Source organism: Anopheles ziemanni, chromosome 2 (genome assembly GCF_943734765.1).
Source record: "Anopheles ziemanni chromosome 2, idAnoZiCoDA_A2_x.2, whole genome shotgun sequence".
Taxonomy (NCBI): Eukaryota; Metazoa; Arthropoda; class Insecta; order Diptera; family Culicidae; genus Anopheles; species Anopheles ziemanni.
This window is the reverse complement of record NC_080705.1, coordinates 46,402,764-46,411,388: the sequence shown is the minus strand read 5'-3', so window position 1 is coordinate 46,411,388 and position 8,625 is coordinate 46,402,764.

The following is an 8,625-nucleotide window of genomic DNA, read 5'->3' as shown; positions in this document are numbered from 1 at the left end:
TGATTTGAAAGTGATTCATGTTTTTTACTTTTATTAAAAATCAATTATAAGCATAATAAGATTATAAAATTTCGGTATTTTAATCTTAAACTGCCGAAAACCGCATGAACCGAAAGTGAATTATATAAACTCCCACTCCCAGGTGGCCTGCCTTATCACACTACCAAGACGCACCAGTATGTCAAACTGGATGCCAAAACCAAATTTTGACAGTTCGGTGGCTTTGCAAAGCCACCATTGGTGACCAGTGTGATAAGGCCATTAAAGAGAAAAGATTTCGTCAAGCTAATGTAATCTATATCTATAAAATTCTTGTGTCACGGTGTTAGTGTTCAAACTCCTCCTAAACGACTGAACCATTTAAACTCAAACTTTGCACACACGTTCCTTAGGTATGAGAATAGGTTTTTAACTATATCTCATATCTGAAAAATTTATACTTTTTTAATTAATTACAATTTTCTATCGTCATACATTGGTTTGTATGTTTTGTTTACATTCAACAATGACACATAAAGTGAACTACAACAAGTATAAACGGACACACCAACATGCCTTTTGACAAACTGTGGTGGTGAGTTTAATACGTAGGTGGTGAGTTTAATTCAAACAAGTCGTTTCATATAAGTGACGATAGTAAAATCTTTGTTAATTTTTGGTAATAATAACTAATGTTGTTAATTGGTGGTAATAGAATATGTGTGCAAATTATTGATGCTTAGAGCAGTGAGAAAACCTTCTCATTTACCAGTGTTGTGAAAACGAATTCCAGTATAGCTACTACAGCGAGGCTATGACCTCGCGAATAGGGACGAGCATGCTTATTCGTCACGTTTACATGCAATCCAACGTGGCGTAAGTTTTACTGTTACCAGGACAAAATGCGGCGCATAGTCATGATATAACAAAACGTGTGTTCAAACATTAATGTCGCTAATAAACTCTATTACAAAACTACATGTATTTAGTCCAACACGCTATGATTAGTATCGAGGATCTTTGCATGGTAATTGAACATTTGCCGTTAAGTTATTATTATGTTTTAAGTTCGCCGAATCGAAGTGCATCTAATTTGATGGACACTGAAATAAGTCGTGAACTGCAGCATAATATTGCAGTCATGTTGGATATCGTTTCTCACAACGTATCAATGTTGACTGATGAACAAGCATATGTCTACGAACGCATTATCATGGCAGTATCAACGGGACAAAGTGGTATCTTTTTTTGGATGCCCCAGTCCGAACTGGCAAAACATTTCTCATATCGCTCTTGCTTTCCAAAATACGAGCAAACAATGACATTGCAATACCAGTTGCTTCATCTGGAATTGTAGCTGGAAATGGAGGTAGAACGACGCATTCATCATTTAGGCTACTTCTAAACATCAATAGGAACCCAAAAGCCGTATGAAACATCAAAAATCAATCACTCATGGCCTAGGTCATGGAACAGTGAAAAATAATTATCTGGGAAGAATGCACCATGGCAAAGAAGCATTCTCTTGAGGCGCTGTACAGAACACTCTAACGTGAAGTGTAATAAAGATTGTTCCAGTAATACAGTAGGTCCTTGCAGTACGCTATTCTCGATATACGCGAATTCGCAATACGCGATTTTTTACAACTGACAGCTCATAGGGTTGCTCGACTTCTGATTACTCAATTTTACTTTGTTTTGGTAGAATGAAGTTTTTAATATGCTCTTTTTAACAGAGATATAATGATACAATAGAAAAAATGGAACACTTATTAGTGATTTGGATTGAAGATATGTTAAATAAGCGGTTCCCTCTCAGTGTCAACTCTTCAATAAGAAGTATGTATAAACGATATGGCAGAGGAAATCCGCAATACGCGAAAATTCGCGTACTGCGGAGACCAACTGTACTGTGTTTCCCCTCTCAGGTGATTTCAGGCAAACTCTTCCCGTAGTGCCACGATCCACCTATGCTGATAAGATCACCTGAACTTGCCTTACTCATCGGTGTTGTGGAGCAATATTGAAAAACTTTAACTAAGCATAAACAGGCACGTCCAAATGCTACAGGATCCATCAGCTTTTACTTTCTCCAAACAGTTATTAGACATCGGCAATACACCTTAGCAGATTCTTAAAAAGCTCTAATAGAAACCCAATTTAGAAAACTAATATGTACGTCATACATGGCTTACCAGGCGTACATAAAACATCGTTCATTCAATTGGTCTGCTTGATTAATAACAAAATAAGGATGATAATCATTACCAGCCTCACTATAAGCTTTTTACGACGTAAAAAGTGTAAATACAACGAAATTAATGTACTTAAGAAATATAATGTGACCGTTAAACCAATTTTTAACAACATCAAACGGGTCAGCTAGTTTTATTTATAAAAATATATTTCAAAATATTATTGTTCAATTGCATTTGTTTACTCGGCGTGGGTAATGCTGTTGCAAAACATACGCTTGTATTGCTGTAGCAACTGCACGCGCCGATAGAAAAAAGATCACTACCGGACAAATTATCATTACTTTGTAAGTTTCCTAGGAACACAAATGCTTGGGTTTCGAAATTACATGGCCTTATTGTAATATTGGAGTTCGTCTAGTGATGCGATTGTATTATGAAAATCGATCGAGTGGATTATTGAAAACATAAAGTCTTTGGACAAAACGTTGGCATGCATTCAATTATTCAGTGTTGGTGACACTGTTGCAAAACATACTGCAATATCTGATGTAGCATCTACGCGAGAGGAGTGATCGAGGCCGGAAAAATAATACCGTTATACCGTACCTTTCCTTTAAGCACAGGAAATGCACATAGTTTGATTGCGCATTCATAAAAGGTGCTTTGAGCCTGGCACTACTTGAGCCTAGTGCAATGGAAAAGTTGTGATTTGTTTGTTTGTTGATTGAAAACGAGGTTGGATGCGTGGTTGGATTGAAAATGCAACGCGGTCGTCGGAATTTTAAATGCATCAACATTACTTTCATGCTAACTTGTAAATATTATAAATGACTCGATTGTGTATTTGTTGAACCTTGCTCTTGTTACAAATGCTTATGTTTTACACCACGGCGTAAGCGCTTGTTATTTTCATTGATGTTGAACTGTGATCGATTTTTTCAAACAACTTGTCAAACGCGTGGTATCTCCCCGCAGCTACCATATTTGTCCAAGAAGACATCTTTCTACCAGTTGTTGTTTGGTAGGAAACATATGGAAATGTTGAAAATGCATTCAAAATCATTGATCTTTGATCGTTCAAAACTCCATCAGTTGTAAAGCGATTTAGTAGTTATGACCTGAGTTGAAAAGATCCTTTTCAGGTTAACATTATGTCTTCGGATTGTGTTTAGCTACGAAAAACCCCAAAAGAGATATTTTGGAATTTATATCATGCATTTTTGAAACTTCGTGTATACACGAAAGAAAGACAGAAATCTAGTTTTCTTTCCGACTCTTCGCCGCATCGAATGGTAGAACGGAACATAAACAAAACAAATGTATGAAAAAAACGTGCGGCGTACGCGCGAACACAACGAACATGCATACATTTTACGTTCTTCATTCTTCGCTCTCACATACAATTCGAATCGGTGATACCGTTTCCCATACGATTTCCATACAGAGTCCCTGCAGGTATGCAATTTTTGCGAGCGCTTGGTACAAAATCGAATCGGTTACATCTTTTCCCAACCGGAAATTTTGAACGCCGGCGGTGCGAGTGCGACGGCAAATTCGACTGGTGTATGCGTCACTCTCTGATCCACGGTGGAGGCGTGACCGGTTCGCGATCGAAACGGTTCTTGCTGGTAGGGAAAGCTGTGGCGATCCAACCTGCAGTTCCAGTTATGTAGGTCAGCCGTTCCGGGCTCATACAAAAAGTCCTCTGAAAGTGATATGAAAACAGGGCATTTGAGAAGATTGGTTGCACGATTGTCTGAAGGCCTCAACCTCTCGGTTACCACGTGATGTATTGTCCTCCAAAAATAATGTCATGAGCCTAATGATTTTTATTTTATTGCAATGAACTCATGACAGCGCTTATGTTTTTCGATAACGCTTTCAAATGCCCTTTTCATAAAATGTTTTTCATTAATATATTGACTCTACAAGAGACAACAGTTACCAAAATAAATAAAATTCCTCCATGGCCAACCCACTAGAGGAAAACCAAAGCTGCGCATCTAGGGATGTAAGGCGTTTTTAAGATTGTGTGCGTAAATATCCTGAAATCCGGAGTGCAGCTCAGATTTTACGTTGCTTCCTGTACGGTTGCAAAGGAAAGTAGTATAGTGCCGCTCACTCTCGCTGCAGGAGTTTCTTTCGGGGAGGAGTTTTGCTAACACGCGCACGTCGTCTGCACCCCGGAATACAATTAATGCTCGCGGGCGAGTCGAAAATTGTCGGCCCTGCAGCGCGAATGCGACAGAGCATCAGTCAGTCGCTGCGTCCCACTCCGATACACGGGGGCAGGCCTGAGTTCATTCAACCTGTCTGTTGGGCGATGTCATGGGATAGAGAAAAATCGAAAAGGGTTGCTTAAACAAAATGCGATGTTTTGCAAACTATTGAATGTTAGTTCAAATCTTGATCGCTGGTATGATTACCGGAAAAAAAGGGTTAACATGACATTTAGTTTACTTTATCTGTTTTGCTATTGAGATACTATGTTCTATACTAAAAATCCCCAAACTCTGCATTTATGTATTTAAATGTACAGTCGATATCCGACTTACGCGGATAATGGGGACCAGAGAAATCCGCGTATCTAGAATATTGCTTGACACATAGCCTATACTAGGAGTTAAGAGATCGAGTTCTTGTGTACAAGTCATAGAATATTCAAAATTTTACTTTGTTCATTAATATGAATGCCATGCAAGCGTATTCAAACAACATAAGTTATGCAATGCATGCATGATTTACATGTTTATTCGCGTGGTACATTTCAGGAATTTAAATCGATGTAATAAATCAAATCTACTGTCAAATTTTGAAAACCGCGTATCTCCGAATCCGCGTATGTCGAGTACCGCGTATGTCGGATATCTACTGTATATTCAAGGGCTCAAACATTTATTTTCCTCGATTTATTTTCCTCGTGTAGTAGGGGAAGGTGGGGCAAGACGCCCTGGTAGGGTAAGATGCCCCGGCCTGTTTTAAGCTGAATTAAGCCATTTAAAAATAATTTAAGTAATAGAATATGTTCATCAACGTATCTAATACAGCCTATGTAAATTTCACTGCACGAAATAACCATTTAAAAAAAACGAGAAAAAAGCAAATTGACTCTAAATGATCTAATATTTTGTCACTTTTATGTAAGGTATGGCATGCTTTGATATTATAGTTTTTAAACACCCAGGCCTTTTTTTACTACCTGATAATGGTATTTAACGAATACCGAAGAGAAACTGTTTTAAAATTCTCAAAATTTTACATAAATTACATAAAACGGGTGGGGGTGCCCATGGCGCAGCGGTAGCGCGAGGAAACACCACGCCACAGGTGTGGGATCGAATCTCGAGTCTGGCACCCCCCGGTATTACGAACGGCTGACCACCGATCTATAATATACCGTCTTTGGGTCATCAAAAACTCTCTTCGGAGAGAGGTCTTGTGTCCCACTTGGGGATGTCGTACCACATAAAACGGACGATCCTCAGGGTGGGGCAAGATGCACCGGCCGAGGTGGGGTAAGACGCCCTAGCATTCCAAATGTAAACAATGGGGCAGGACGCACCATTAAAACAAGAGCAAGTGGCACGGTGCCTCCATTATCCACGCATTGTTGATTTAAATAAGTCTTATATTAAACATGTCATGTGAGTTTCATAGAAACGAATAGTTTATAGTTCTTCATATGAAATTTGTGTTAATTTTTTATTATGTTCAACCGTGCTTTCAAACCACAGATCATCCACTACCAGCACCGCACCGGTAGCAAAACGAGTGGTATTTCATGACACCGTGATATCACAATGATGGGATTTTCGGTACATAAAGTTTGTGGTACCCGCTAGGCAGCTCGAAATATCGTTCTCAAAACGTCCTCCGCGCGAACAAACGTCCTCCTTTTTTGTATGGGAATGAAACAAAAGGAGGACGTTTTTCGAGCAATCGCCCTCCTCGTCCTACTCTCCATACAAAACTGCTCGATGTTTGTGTCATGGAGGACGTTTTTGAGGACGATTTGCTCGAAATTGCCTAGCGGGTAATGAGCGTTTTGTGAGTGTGGTAAGGAAGCATTTTACGAGCATCGGGCTGTCAAAACGATGGCAGTTGCGGCATCTACCTTGAACCATCATAACTATGAAATGGAAAAAAATAATTTAAAATTTAAATTCGTAAATGTCAGATTTATTTGTGTGGTTTTCTGCATATTCATATGCTTTTTGTGATTTTGCCATTTCTACACCTGATACTTCCGTGTGTTCGCGAGCGGCCGATTTTCTTGCTTCGTATTTCTGTGGGAGAGAGAGAGACAGTTTGGTTAGGTCAGTACTTTTCCATTCAATTACCTTTTGGTACGGCCGATGAGCTGTTTTGAACCCGGGTGTGTTGTGATCGTTGAAGTTCGCGATGCACGATAATTGCGTTGAACCGTTGGTGCCGTTGTAACTGGAGATGATACTATGCCTATATATATAGAGCAAAAATGTTTTAACAAATTCACCCAGTGCAATTTCATAACATGTCTTCAATTTGTTTTTAGTTTCCAGCGATGGATATTGCATCAAATGACATGTTAGGACCGGCCAAGAAGCGTCGGATTTTGGAAGAGTTGGTCCTCACAGAGGAAGATATAGTTGAAGTTAAACATAAATATAACAATGCTTTAGTTGCGTTTTCATACAAAAATAGCTTCATTAACAGGTCCACCAGCACCAAAACAGCTTTTTCTAAAGCATATTTCTAATTCCGTTACGCCTGGTGAGTTTAGAAAATCTTTCGTAGTTTTGTATTTATATATTCGTGCAAACAGATGGAGTCTAGTCAACTAATATCAGACAACACACCACTGACTGCAGGAGTCGGCTTTTTTAATTCATAAGTTAAGATACGCATGTTATAACTTTAAAGGATTGCATGAACGCAATGAAAATACAATACCGTAAAACTACAATTGTGCATTTATGTGTGCATTTATTTGACAAGAGTACGTAGTAAAGGAAAGAATATCTTTTCTCCTTCCTCTTCTCCGATGATTTTCACTAGTTTACATTTTATATCTTTAAATTCTAATTCGATGGATTCCTCTGGAAGATCTATGATCCGCTTTGTTCGTAGAACAGTCCTCGGATCTTTTAGGATGTTCATATCCGTTTTTGCACGAAGCATATCCAGCATTCGTCCAACGGTTGCAAGCGACTCGTTCCCAGTTAACGCCCTGTATCGCACACACTCTGCATCTGACATCTTGGCATAATCGGGACCATCTTCTTCATCATCTGCGGAATTTTCCTCGTCGTCCATCGCATTCTCTTCATCACTACTCTCTTCATCGTCCGTAACAAAGTCCGTTTCGTATACCTGAGTGTCAGAGAAAAGCGGATTCAACTGTTCAGTTGGTTCCTCATCCGGCAAATCGATAGAAGGCAGCAATAATTGGTCCGACGAAGCCGAAACTAAAATGAAATCAAAGCGATGGTATACATCAGTTTTGCTCGATTCCCGATACAAATGAAACTAAATTATTACATTACACATAATAATCTACATTACCTACATAAGATTATTTACCCGACAATTCGGTTGGTGCTACAACATTCACAAAACTATCCGTTGTCTCGAATTTCGGCATCAATCTTGCAACGCGCTTGTAAAAGGCACCGGACCTGCGTTGTGCTTGCAAAATGCGATTTTTTCTGCACAATGCGCAACAACTGAAGGATACGGTCCTCGATTACTCATGGTTAACACTGAATCACAAAAATAATAGCCAAAACACACGAAACAAGATAAATAGCCAAACAGATACTGAACTGACGCTGATCAAAACAAACCATTTCGGCGGCTTTTTTGGTTGAGTACATCTATTCCATCAGGTAGAAAGAGACAGAAAACCAATTGACTGCTTGCACAGTAGCGCCGCCCTGCGAGTGAACGTTGTAAGCTTGCAAATTCAATATGGCTTCCCACAAGGTTACCCAAACGCGGCAGATTTCCTTCAGCCACAGGCATAGCTTCGCAAAAGTAACCTTGAAATGGCTCACAAATCTAGCCTCGGTGCTTGTAGTGTCGTACCCATCGTCTGTCAAACATACCTCGAGATATCCCGAATATCTCGAGGGATGTTGGAAAGAGCTAAGGAAAAGCTGTAGACGTCAAACATCTGTACAGATTAATATGTGACGTCTACGGGCTGCTTCAGGATTACAAAACGTCAAATTTTGACTCTGTCAGAAGTGCTACCTGCAAGGTTGATGTAATTGTAAAGGTTGTACTAAGGCAAGGTGTATAAATTAGAAGGTGAAGTCGTCCAGTGTAAAATGACATTTCATGACTTGACATAACACTTCTGTGGTATTCATATTGGTTTTGAGGGGGGGTATCGAAAAGGATTGGGTTTTTGACATAAGTCTTCTCAAATATGGCACCCCTTCCAAAGCGACATAAAGTCACCTTC